The sequence below is a fragment of the Hipposideros armiger genome, unplaced genomic scaffold (genome assembly GCF_001890085.2).
Source record: "Hipposideros armiger isolate ML-2016 unplaced genomic scaffold, ASM189008v1 scaffold_32, whole genome shotgun sequence".
Lineage (NCBI taxonomy): Eukaryota > Metazoa > Chordata > Mammalia > Chiroptera > Hipposideridae > Hipposideros > Hipposideros armiger.
Window position 1 is genome coordinate 1,369,459 of NW_017731382.1, and position 13,816 is coordinate 1,383,274.

Genomic DNA, 13,816 nt, shown 5'->3' on the forward strand with positions numbered 1-13,816 from the left:
CCGTTCCCGGCGACGCAGGGTCTGGGCCGGGACCCGGGCCGGGGTCACTCACCTGGACCGCGGTCCCTCCGGCGCCCGCCGAGCCGCGCAGCCTGCCCCGCCCCCACCCCGCAGGCCCGCGACCCACTGACACCGAGGCGGAAGTGCGGCCGGCCGCCCCGCCGACTGACAGCCAGCGCCCCCCACTCGCTGCGCCCCGCGCCGTCGCGTCAACCGCCGCCTGCCCAATCAGCGCCCGGCCCGAGAGCCGCGCCGGGAGGCGGGACTATGCTAATCACCGAGCAGGAGCAGCACCTCCCTCCACCCTCGGGAGTCCCGCCCACGCGGAGTAGTGACGACGCGGACACCCAATCACAGCACGGAGAGGCGGGGTTATGCATATATTGACCCGAGAGGGGCGGGCGGGCGAGAGGAAGGGGCGTGGCTGGCAGAGCTGAGTTTACAAACAGAGTCAGGTGGCCGCGGCGCGGACGCTCGGCCGGCTGGTGGCTCCGCACCCGCGGATTGAAACCCGTAGCAGTGGGCGGAGGCGGGAGTCATCTTCCCAAAATTGCCTACCTCAGCTCAAGCATCTTGCGGGACTCCCCAGCGCCCACCCCCCTCCTTGTCATGCCTGTCACCTCTTACCAAAACCCGGTTCCAATTTACCCTCCAGCGCATCCCTAACCATTCACTCCCCTGTTAACCTTTCGGGGCTCCCACTGACCTGCAGTTTCTCCGTGGTTAAGCCCAGGCGCTCTGGAGTCAGACCCTGAGCTTGTATTCTTACTAGCTGTGTGGCCTTGAGTAAGTTAACTAACCTCTCTGAGCCTATAAGCACAAAGATTTTCCTTTGCAAACCAGGTGTCTCCCACCTTCAACCCATTTAAATCATGGATCTGGTTTGGGTGGGTGGAGTAACATGAACCAGGTCGGCTCAGGGGTGAGCAAGTGAGCAAGGAGAGTCAGCCCTGGGACTTTTGCTGGGGGTCAGAAAGCTCAAACCAGAGGGACAGCTGAGGTCAAATGACTCTCCCATCTGCCCACAGACTTCCCCAGAACTGGACTAGGTGAAAAAAAGATGTAAGTTTGGGGCCACTGATGGCCTTTTGTCAGCCTGAGGGGAGGGGGAACCTGGGAATTAGGCCAACCCAAAGGAAAGCAAGAACAAATATGCCTGAGACACCTGGAACCAGTTGCACCTTAAGCAAGCTCTATCCTGGACTTCTCAGTTATGGACATTTTCCTTTCTGCTTAAGCCAGTGGGGTGGAACCACGGAGTACTGACAGATCCCCGCGTCCGCGCAGGGCATTCACTGCTGCCTCTTCCACAGAACCAGCCCCAGCACTGCCTCCGCAGAATGGGTTTCCCCGTTTCCAGCAGAGGGGGACTGACACACAGGTTGCCCCCACCAGGATGTGGGCACCTTGAGAGCAGGGGCGGGCCTTGGCTGCAGACACTGGTGCCCCGTGTAATCAGTCGGACTGGGCCCCTGTGGCAGGGGTGGGGCCCAGGCAGCATTTCTGGGGGATGAAAGCCAGTGGTCCCCCATCCCAGGGCTGGCCCAGCTCACTGGCAGGCCCATTGTCAGCGGGCAACTGCGACGTGCAGGGACTGAGAAGGAGCTTTACCAGCCTCTGCTACAGAGAAAAACCAGGAGGGAGGTGGGGCCAGGACTCAGAAACAAAGGCGTTGCCATGGTTACCCGTGAAGAAACCCACTCCAGCAGGAGAAGGAAGGGTGTGGAGTGCAGGCCCCCAAGCCAGGACAAGGACAAGGTCAGTTGCCACGGAGATGCTCACAGTTTCCCTTGCATACCTGTCCCAAGTCCCACGCAGGGTCGCCGAAACCCACCACCCTCCACGTCCCTCACTCTGACAAGTCCCTAAGACTCTGACCCCCATGCAAAGCACAGGCCCCTGAGGCCTACTCTCAGACCAGGCCAACCCCAAGAGTAAATCCCACAGTCATGTCTGTCTGTGACAGCCCCCAACCCTCCCATCCCCAGGCAGAGATAATCGGAGCCTTCCTATCCCAACCCCTCTGAGTGAGAACCGGATGGATATGATGGCCTAGGAGACCCCTGGAAGGCAGCCCTACCTCCGCTCAGTGGCCAGCAGATCCTGTGGTGCGCGAAGCCTGATGTGCCGGGGTCAGAGGTCCCAGCCACGTGGGAACGTGGGCCCTGCCTTTGTCCTGAGGAAGCACATTCATGTGCACCATCATCCTTCCTTCCATCTCACTGCAAGGAGGCAAAACAGAGGCAATTGCTCCCCCTTCAGATGGGAAACTGAGGCTCAGAGAGTGGAGCAGCCCGCCCAGGGCCACACAGCAGAGCTGGGCAGCAGTGCCAGCCCTGCCCAAACCCCCTGCCCTTTCCCCTAATCCACTGTTACCTCCCCAGCAGGTTTCTGGGCCTGGGCTGATCTCTTATCTGTGGCTGCTGCGGCCAGAACTGCCCCATGAGCTCCAATGGGGCCGGGCATCCAAGAATGCAGGGGCCGGGCATTGCTGACCCCAGGAGCCCAGCCTGAGGCTCGCTTCTCTCCCAACGGACCCCAGGCCTTTGGAGCAGACAGTCCCCACTCCCTTCTGTGGAACGCTGGGGGATCTTCTATCTGGATACAGCCTGGACGGCCAGAGGGAAGCTGGCCACTGAGGCCTGGCCCTGGCCCTCGCATGGCCCAAGCTGATCCTTCTCCACACGGCTTTCCAATCTCCTGTGCAACGTGACAGCACTCGGCGCCCTGTCGTCGGAGGAGAGTATTTTTAGTGTTGAACCCACCACGTGGAGAGAGACGAGTTATCAATAGAAGCGGCAAAGGGCTTTTTCTTCTTTCAGCCATGGGACCTGAGCAATCTGCACCTGGTAGATTCTGCCAAAAAGAAAACATGCACTCCTCTCTCCGACCCCTCACCCTGTGCTTCCTTGCCCAGCCTGACCTCTGAGAGGAAACCCGACTGTGAAGGAGTCGAGAGAAACAGCAGGGCAGAGGCAGGGCAGAGGCGAGGCCCAGTAGGAGCAGGGGGGGTGGGGGGAGGGGGGGCACGACTTCCAAACCCACAGAGCTAATGGGGCCTTGCATCTAGAATCAGTAGCAGCCCTAGCATTCATTGAGCACTTACTGCATGCCCGGCACTGGGCTGCGTACCTTTGAATGCGTTGTCTCAGCTAAATGCCCCCGTTTCCCTTTGAAGGGATTCCCAAACCAGTGTCATGGAACCCCAAGGCCTTTCTGGCTGTTATTAGGTGTTTTAGAGAAAACGGTTCCATGGTCAAGTAAGTCTGGGAAAGCCATTTAAACAAGCCAACCGGTGTCCCCCTCCAGCGCAGGGCTTCCCGGGGCCCTGCCCACCCTGGTGAACACAGGAGCCTCCAGGGTACAGATTAATAAATGATGCAGACCAAGGACGTATTAAAACTGGGAGACTTTTTCTACGGAATGTCTTGCAGGATGCCTGAGTGGGGGGACTTTGGGGCCAATTTGGCGGCCTGGCCTTTAGGATTAGTTAGAGCTACATATCTGAGAAAACCCAGGAGAACGGAGGCTTTTAAAAAATAGAAATGTACTTCTCTCTCAAGTGACACAAGTCTAGGTGGTCCAGGGCAGGTAGGGTACCAGGCATCATCAGGGGCCCAGTTTCTATCTTATCGTATCTTCTAGTGCTGGATTCCATTCTCCTTGGCACCTCATGGCCCTATCTGGCTGCTTGTGCTCCAGCCATCACATGCATATTTGACCAGGAAGAAGGAGGAAGGAAAAGAACAAGGGCAGAGGTGCTGCCCCACCAGATGAGTCAGCTCCCTTTGTGGATCTGTCCCTGAAGATACAGCAGGCACTCCCGCTGACGTCTCACTGGCCAGCACTTCATCCCACGCCACTCTTGGTGGGACAGCAGCATTTTAGCTGAGTGCATTGCCAGCCATGTGTCCGAGGACCTGCCTGTTGGGCTCTCCCGAGACCTCTGAGACCTCATAGCCCTGTGGTGGGGCATTCCTGGGGTTCCCATGTGTCCTTCAGCTTTGACCAGGGCAGACCCAGGGCTGTGGGCACCTTGAGAGGTGTGGGTTCACAATAGCTGCCTGGGAAGAGGGGCAGTGCCAGCGCATGGCAGAGCTCTCAGCTCACAGCCCCCACACCCTCGCCACACACAGCCTAGGCCCCTACCGCGTGCCCCTGCACCGTGCCGGGCAGGGAGCCCCAGCGCTGTCCCTGGACGCTGAAGCGCTCCTGGCGGGCCTGTGGTTTCTGTCTCCTGGCTGTGCCCTGACAGCTGGCAGGTGGTTTCCTCAAAGCACATGCTGAGCGCCTACTGCACTGGTGGCCCAGCACTGGGCGGGCACTGAGGTGCCCCCATAAGTAAGCCTGGGCCCAGGGGACCTGAGGGCAAGCAGGGGGCTTTCTCCACCCTTCCCAAGGGCTGACGTGGAGAGCGACGGGTGTGGGCGCATCTGTGTGCAGGGGACTAGTGGGGCGAGTGGGAGCAGGAAGAAAGACAGCTTGGGCTGCGTTAAATTTAACTTGCCGGAGCTGCTGGCCAGCCGCGGTGCCAGGGGAGCTGCCAGGGATGGGAGTGGGAGGGGACAAAGTTTAACCATATCTGGGGAGTGGGGATGGGGGCGGCCCAGAGCAGCGTGATCCGTTTCTCTTCCTGAGAGCTGCCAAGGCCAGCGGGGAGGGGGCTGGCTGCAGGGAGCCCACCTCCATCTCTGGCAGCAGCAATCATGCTCTGACTGGTGGGTTTAGGGGGGCTTGGGTAAGAGTCAGCAGGCTTTTGGGTCCTTCTGGGGATAGGCACACGCCTCCCATTCCATCTGTGGCAGGGACAGCTAGCAATCATGTGCCAGGCCCTGGGTCACAGCGCTGGGCCAGGCACACCCCAGGCCTATCCTCATGGCTCACAGTTGAGGGCATGAGAAGTGGCCTCGGCAGGCTGGACTGTGTCTGGGCTGGGAGTGTCACGGCTCACGGGGTTCCACATGTTCAGTTGCGTGGGGCTCGGGCTCAATTTACGGCTCTGCTCTCGCCATCTTGGAATTCTTTATTTGGGAGAGGGGGCCCACACTTTGATTTTAAAATGGGCCCCACAAGTTCTGTAGCCGTCCTGAGTGAGGAGGGTTCAGTGTGGGAATCAGGGCCCACGGGGTACTGCCTCTCCAGTTTCAGGCTTCAGAAGCTGCAAGCAGCCGGCTGGGTGGCTCTGTCCCCTCTAGGCAGGGCGGCACACTGGTCAAGCAGGCCAGGCTTGTTCTGGGGAAGGGGCGAAAGGACTGATAAGAGGGCTCATGCTGGGCATTGCGAGAAGGCAGTCTGCCTGGGAGTGCCAAGGCTCAGGGGACCCTCAGGGCTGGGTCCTCTCCAAGGCATGCCCTGGAAACAAAGCCAGTCTGACACCTCCACCCACTCACTAGCCTCAAGAACAACAATGCCTTCTGGGCTCCTGGTTAAGATGCACATAGTAGGTGCTCAATAAATGCCCCTGGATGCTGGTAGGAGGTTGGTGGGGGTGATCTGGTCTGGGCAGATGACCAGGACTTAGGATGGAGCCCCATGGAAGTCCAGGCTCTGCTTGCTAAGTAAGAGAGGGTTTCTCCAAGCCTCAGTTTCCCCAGGGCTTGGTGAGGCTGAGGAGACAAGGTGTGTGAAAGCACCTGGCAGAGGGTGCCGCATGGCATGCACTTGGGGGACATCTGGCGCTCTGCCCAGCACCCACCCTGTCTTCTATGAACACCCCTGAACTTTCCTGTGGGGACCCCCACCCACAGGCTGAACCTACCTCTAGCCCCAGACTGCAGCCTGTGACTGGCAGCTGCGACATCACTGCGTCACTTTGGGAGAGTTAGGCCCTGGGCTTGGGCATGCGGCCCTGCATCTGCTCCCAGGGCTGAGAGCTCTGGGACATCAGCCTGAAGTGCCACAGCGAGGGGACAGCTGCCTGAGGGCAGAGAAGGGCTGAGCTGAGGGCCGAAAGGTGGGAGCGGCTGGGTTCCTGGACCAGCCATGCCTGAAGGAAACAAACCACCAGCCCACACTCAGGCGCGTGTCCTGTTGAGCCAAGGTTCCCATGCCCTTTTCTCCACACATGGGGAGGTGCCTCTGGACCCCTCCTCTCTCCATCAGGGCGCCCCAGGATGGGAACCTCCTCCAGGTGTTGCACAGGTGAGTCACTCAAGGGCAGACTCCAAGGAGCCCCAGATGTTTCCACCAGGTGGCTTTTAGACCCTGGCTTATCCAGTATTGCACCATTGTACAGATGGGAAAATTGAGCGCAGGGAAGTGAAGAGCCTCCCAGCGGACCTTGTTACTTGTCACGTGGATATTTCCAGGTCCACATGAATCAGCCAGGCACATTTAGAAAATATGAGGCTTATGCAATGCCAGGAAAAGGTGGGCAGAGTGAAGTATGGCTAGGATATGGGGGAGCAAGCAGGGAGTCCCACGGGGTAGCAAGCCCTTCCCCAGGGCTGCGGGGGAAACCCCGGTGGCCCCACTGCGCCCCTGTGGAAAGCAGGGCTGCATCTGGGGCAGGGGGCTGGGACCCAGGGCTGCACTTGCAGCTCGTGACCTTGGCCATCGTTTTCCAGGCTGGAGGTGGGACGCGCAACGCCACCCCGCCAGCCGGGCGGGTCCTGAGCAAACCTAACTGGCCTCCTGACGAAGCGCCTGGGCCCCAGGGGCTGCTTCCCGGGGACCCCTTCCCTGCCATGTCCCTTGGCCCCACGGGTCCCTTCCACCTGCTGAACTCCTGCCCCACCTCTGCCTGGTGGCCCCACGCGTCCGTCCAGAGGGCTGCCCGGAGGGACAGCCCGTTTCCTGTTTTCTAGCTGTGTGAGTGTGTGCGGCCGCTGAGTGGTTGAGATTCGGGCTCAGGCCCAGGGGTGAGGGCTGACTCTGGCCTGCCACCTGGTCCTACAGTCAGGGCACCATGGAGTGAGGGGACGTTTCTGACCTGACCTGTCCCCGTAGGGCAGGAGGAGGACAAGTACCAGCTTCCTCCAGGAGCCCCTGACCCTGGCTCGAGTCAGAAACACATTCGCAGAGACACACATGCACATACGCAACTGGACACACAGACATAAGAACACCCAGGCACACAGCCAGACCCACATGCCACATACATAGACATAGACACACATAGACACATACACATACATAGAGACACACACGTAGGCATACACATGTACACACACACACACACACACACACACACACGCCTCGCCCTGCCCCTGGGTTGCCCCATCTTCCTCCATCAAGGCCTCCGAATGTCTTCATTAGCTGGATGCGGAGCCCGGGCTCTGAGACAGTGAGTGGCTCATTCGTTATGTCCCTGACAGGCCCGGGCTCCCCAGGAGCCACCCTGCGTCCTCAGGGGACTCCAGGGGTAAACAGAGGCACCACGCTGGGGCCAGGCTCTGTCTCCTGCAGGAAGCAGCTCCCAGCTGGGCCCCTCGGTCCAGCCCCTGTGCTCCCCAAGGCTGCCTCTGGAGGAAGAGGGGCCCAGGGTGCCATAGAGGGTCAGGGTGTTGCTCCTTTGCCCAGGGGCTGGGACCGAGCACAGGACATGCGCACACACAGTCTCTGGGCCCCAGCACAGAACAGCAGAGGCAAGATTTCAGAGACCTGGAGTAACCCTGAGGGCTTCTGGGAGGGGAGGGCGGCAGGGGAGTTGTGGGGGAAAGGTGCCAGGTGGAGCTGAGCCTGAGGGCAGGGGCTAGGGGACCCTGGTCTGGGGTGGGGGCTGTCGGTCTGGGGTCTGCAGAATGGACTGGGGTCACCAGGTCCAGTTCACCTCATCAGCATTGTCACCAGGCCCACCCCACCTGGTCTCTGCAGGAGAGACTTGGCTTTTATTCCAAGTCGGTGGCCTCGGGAGCCAGTCTGACCACACCTGAGCCCTGAGCTCATCAGGATGTACCCGGAGCTGACTTAGAATGTCACCAAGAAAAAATAAAAGGACAAGGAACAGAAAAAGAAAAAGCTGCACTTCCGTATTCACGTGAGCTCCTGCAGAAAGAGCAAACGGCGTTTCTCTAAAGAGGGGTCAGGTGCTTGCCCCAGATCCCTGACAAGCACTCTGGAAACATGCCGTGACCATAGCTGGCAGGACAATTGCCCTGCAGCTGGCCTTGGCTGACCGGCTCCACTCATTATTTCTCATTAGTGGGCCATGTCCCCATGCACAAGGGCAGAGCTCTACGGTGACGGTGCTGGGCCTGCAGTTGGCTGAAGGAGAAAGGGTTTTCAGGCAGCGAGAAGGGCTGGAGGCAGAGCCCGCTGCCCCGTGACGGCGCTCGATGCAGGGGACACACGGGATATTGGGGACAGTGTCCTGCTGGCCTGATGCTGGCAACTCCCAACTTTGTGTCTCCAGACCCAGGAGGAGGTGGGCGGGCGCTGCTGGGCCAAGCTGCCAATTCCAGGGCAGGGTCTCTGGGTCCTCGGGGGCCTGACGGCCTTCTCTCCAGAATGTCCAACTGGCAAGCAAGCTGCCCCTCATCGTCCCCCAGCCTGCTCCTTTCGCAGACCCCACAGCTCATGCCTGTGAACACCATCCTTAGAGATATCTGAGCCAAAATCCTGGAGTCAGCCTTGACCCTGTCTTTGGCGCTCGTCATGTGGCAGCTTCAGAAGACACCCAGAATCCGGCCAGGTCTCCCACATCCATGCTGCCCTCTGCCTGCCACCAGCGCCCTCGCCTGGGGCACCACACAGCCTCCCCGCTGGTCTCTCAGCTTCGCCACCTTCCCCCAGACTTCTACACACCCAGTCCTGTCAAACGTCTCAAACCCTCCTGGGCTCCTGCTCCCGTAACCCTTCCCATGGCGAGAACACACCTGCCCTCCCCCACGCCCACCCCTCCCTGCTTCCGCCCCAGGGCCCACCCCTTGCCCTCTGCTCCAGGTGAGTCCCCCCTGCCTGGAGTGCTGTTCCTTCCAGACCACCGCCTGGCTGCCCGCTCCCTCCTGTAGGTCTTTGCCCACCTTCCCAGCAGGGCCTCCCTGACTATCCCTTCAAAAGTGGAGCCTGACCTGTGTGGACTTGGCTCCTTTAGGAAGCAGAGAAGACAAGGTATGAGGTTGAGCAGTGCGGGCTGATGCCTGGGGGGCGGGGAGCACCTCTGGGAAAGACTCGGCCAGCCCCACAGCAGAGACTGGCTGCAGAGGGGTCCAGCACAATGGCCGGGCCCCATGTACCCCGTGCTCAGCATGACTGGCTGGAGGGGGAGGCCTGGGAGAAAGCTGCCCTCCTCTCGAATCTGGCACGGCATCTGGGAGCCATCCCACTGCCCTCCTCACTGGAAGGGACATCTAAGCAGCACACCTCTGCATGCCACACGTTTTCTCCCTGCACATGGGGGGCTCCTGCAGGGGGGCCCCAGCCTCTCCTCCTGGAGGGAGACTCAGTAGAGGGGCAGGCTGGTAAGCCCGTCGCTGCAGCTGCAGCTGGTCTGGGGCCTCAGCTGGTGCTTGTCCCCTCCCTCCTCTTCTCTGCAGCCTACACCGCACCTCAGCTGTCACCTCTGCAGGTTTTGGGGGCGTGACCCACACCCTCATTCCTTTGGGGTCTGAGCTCCTGGTTACTGTTCCTTCTCAGGCTGGGGTAGCTGCACGGTCCATTCACAGTGACAGTCACGCAGGGGCACCATGGTGCCAAGAGCGCCCTGAATTCCACATGTCCCCCCGTGGCTTTGAGTGCCAGCAGCCCCGCCTCCTTCTGCTGATGAGGCCAATCAGCCGTGACAAAACTGTGACAACTCCTGTCCACTGCTCTCTGGACCTGAGGGGCTCAAAATGCCCAGGAGCAGCCATAGCTCAGTTCACAGGGACCCTTCCCGCGTGCCCTGGTGAGAGTGTGGCCCATGGGGAGGGGCCTCTAACCCTGAAAAGCCCAGAGGGGCAGAGCGCAAATTCCCAGTAGGGCCACGCCAGCCTCCACCTGGGTCGGGGACGCTTGTGCTCTTCTCGTTGGAGAGGTGGTGGCATGCCCGGGTTCAGTACCTGCAAGGTGGCACCTGTGCTCCAGCATGGCCCCATGCTGCTGTGCCTCTGAAAGGCTGTCCTGCTGTCCTGTGAAGTGAGCAGCTCCAGGATGGTGTGGCTGGCGGGCGACACGGCCAGTGGGGCCTTCTCTGGACAGTGGGCCCCATACTGGGTGTTGGGCTGTGTAGGGTTCCCTGCCCATGGATCAGGCCTCCATAAGCCCCTGGATGGTGGTGCAGCCTCTGCGGGCAGAGGAAGCAAGCCCACCTTTCTGCAGGTGTGTGACGGCGTACCCAAGGGCCCAATGTGGTCAACTCGCCACCAGGTGGCGATTTGTTCTCCTCCAAAAATGTGCCGTTTAGGGGGCTCAGCGTGGCCTAGTGTTGCCGGTGGGGCAGACATTCAGAGGTGGCAGTCACCAGATTGACCTCGGCAGGTGGGAGACCACGCTCCTGGTCCAGGATGGCCTCCGGCGTGACCACTCCCTCTGTGCTGTCATGCCAGTTCTGGGGTGGCCTGGGACAGGTGTCTGCTGAGCCACCTCCATCTGGCGGAGGCTTCCTGGAGAATATTTGTGTGTGACAGACACAGGGTCCTCCCCACTGTTGCCACAGTCACATGTCCCTCCCTGTGGCCCCAGCCCAAAGCCCCTTGTCTCCACCTCCAGCTCTTTTCCTTCCAGGCTCCTGACCAGCCCTAGGAGTTTGGCCGCTGCCCTTGAATCTGTAGCTATTCTCGCTCAGGCCACTTTCCCGCCCACACAAAGTGCATGTCCAGGAGCTGGAAGCTCTGCCTGTTGGGAAGATGCGTCCCTCGCCTCAGCTCCAACTCATCAGCAAGCCCCAAAGGCACTGCCGCAGGGGCTGTCAGCTCACTGCACCCCACATAGCAGGCTCTCTGCTGAAGGAATAGCTGAGCGCCACGCCCCATGGCCACCCCAGCCCCGTGCCTGGCGCTCGCTGTCACCTGTCTTGCTTCCTTCCTCCCAGTCAGCATATCGAGCTGGCATGTGAGTTACCCATTGCCCGGTATAGCACAGCACAAAGCCTGACGCTTATCAGGTGCTCAGTAAGACCGGCGGATAGGTAACTGAATGGATCACTACGTCGGTGGGCGAGCTCTCGCCTATCTGAGGGGTTGCAGGGTCTGGTTTTGCTAACTGGCTAGGATTGGTGTGAATGGGGCATTTACCCAACAGCCTCCTTGTTGTACTGGACATCTTGCAACCCAAGTGCCAGCTGTTTCAACAATGGAGAAACCAGAGCCTCAGGCCATTCCCTCTGGGGGATCTGGGGGAAACTCAGAGTAGGGGCTTGTCCTCTATGCCAACCCTCAGCCAGCTTTTCCCAGTGTCTTGGAGGATTCTCCGCCATCTTGGAGCCTGGACTCCCACTCCTTGGGACAGAGCCCACAGGGCCAGATGCTCCGTGGACAGCCACATGGGGACCTGCCTCATTCACCTTGAATTGCCTTGGCCAGGGTTGAGCCCAACCCAGAGGACACTAGGCTCCTGTCCACCCAAGGTCAAGGCCCCAAGGGTTGGTGTATTTGCTGGCCTCAGGGACCTTGACCTCAGGGCTGGGCCAGAAGTGTGGCCAGTAAGAGATGGACCCCTTGTGTGACCTTGGGTGGTGGTATTCAACTCTGTACAGAGGCCACTGGTCCTACCCACCTCAAAGGGTGAATAGGGACTAATGAGCTCATGCATGTACCTGCTGAGAGGGGGCGCTCACCACCATGGGCCATGGTCACCCTTAAACCTCTGGGCCAGCCTGGCCCTTCCTCTTTTTTTTTAGCTGAGCCATCCTGCCACCTGTTGGCAGCTCAGCAGCAGCTCAGCTCGGGCTGGGAATCGAACCGCTGTTGCTCAGAGCTCACACACTTGAGTGAGCTCTTAACCAACTGAGCCACTCGGCCAGCCCTGGCCCTTCCTCTCTTGATGGCCTAGATTTACAGAGGAAGATCTTTACACTCAGAGAAATTTAGTAACTCCCCCAAGCGTCACAGCTGGGCCGCCCAGTGCCCTGGTCTGGACTGAGCCCATCCCCCCCTCCAACTGCTGTGGGGTGAGACCACCAGGGAAAGCTCCAGAATACTGACAGTCACAAGGACAACCGCGGCTCAGGTTGACTGACATTTTAAAGGGGCCACTTCTACACAGACACCCCCTTTCCTCGGCCCTCCACCCTGGATGGTAAGCAGCACATGCTCCCCATTCCAAGATGGGGACACTGAGGCTGGGGAGGGGACTCCCAGCCAGCGAGTGAGAGAGCCCCTCTTAACCCCCATCCAAATCCATCTCCCGGTGCTGGGGTCGGGTGGGGGGGGCACCCACACAGCCTTATTTAGCCAGAGCTATTTGGGGAGGAGCAGAGCTTGGTGGGGTCCACTTTACAGGGAGCTGCTGGCTGTGCTTGGGGGCAGAGCCCTGACCCAGCACCAAGGTGCAGGAAGGTTTGGATGATGGTCCAGCAGCTCTCACTGACCACTCCAGGAACTCTCCTTCTTGGCTTGTCTCACCACCAACTAGGTGTCTGGTCCTGGCAAAGCGTTGCCTACCAGGCTTGCTGGGGTGTGGTGAGGGGCAGCTGGGGGAGCCTGTAAGAGGGGCAGGTCCTACTGGTGGAGAGGATGAGCTGCAGCCCCATGCCCCTCCCCCAGCGCAGGCTGCAAGAAGTCACGGAACAGGGGGTCTGCTACAGTGAGGGTCTGGGGTCTCCTCCCTGCAACCAGCTCTGAGGAGGGGGTAGAGGGCGCCCAGGCCCCTACTCCCAAAGTACCTCTTGGAGGGTTGGGTCCCAGCAGATCTGGAAACTGCTGTTTATATGCGGGAGTGCCTGTGTGTGCCAGTGTCTGGGGTCCCGTCTGCAGCCTCTCCCCGCCAGCCTCACCGCCTCCACACCTAGGCTCAGACACGTGGATTTCTGTCCTCTCTGAGGCTCCCACAGATGTGCACTGCTGACAAGAGAGTAGAGTCCCTGCTTCGCTCTCCCTCCGGCACTGTTCCTTGCTGTCAGTCTGATGTGTGTGTGTCTAACTGCCACTCACGAGGCCCCAGCCTGACGCTGGGTGGCTGTTTCCCTGGTCTGTGGGTGTCTGTGTGTCTGCGCGTGGGCATGTCTGTCTGTCTCGCTGAGTGTCTCCAGCCGAATCTGTCCTTGACCCTGTCTATCTGAACGGTCTAGGGGGAGGGGCGCCCCCTCCCTCTGCCTCTCCTCCCCCATCCCCACCCGCAGGCGCTAACGCAGCCTCCTCGGCTGCCTGGGCAGCGCCCTGAGCGCAGTGACCTCGTCCGTCCCTGCAGCGGTGACCACCCCACCGCGCTGTCCGCCAGGGGGACCCGTAGCTGGTTCCCAGCCTCTGGCCGCTCCCCCTCAAACCTGGGGCCCCGCCTGAGTCCTGGGTGGGTGCGCCCCCCTCGCGGCGGGGTCCGCTGGCTCCCCGTCTTCCCTTATGTAACTCCACATCTGTCTGCGCCTTGCAGGTCACCCTGGACCCTGTGCTGGGCCCTGTCCAAGGGAGACTGAGACCAAGAGTCCCACGTAGGCGGGGGTGTAGAGCAGACCCCGGGCACGGGCTCTCGCAGACCCCTCCCATTTTTTTCTCTTGAAGACGTTCCTCCCTCAGACTCTCTTGCTCCAAGCGTGAAAGGAGGAGGGGTCCCGCGGGGCGAGTTCCCCTGAGCGCGGTGGAAGCGCTCCCCTCACCCCCGTTCCAAGTCTCCAAAGGCGCCACGGCTCCCGACGAGGGTGGCCAGGGGTCACCAGGGCAGAGGACACGGGGCGGGCCGAGCGGCCCAGAGACCGGCTCCCGTGTGCACGGGCCGGCAGACAGCAGGCGAGCCCCCGGCCCCG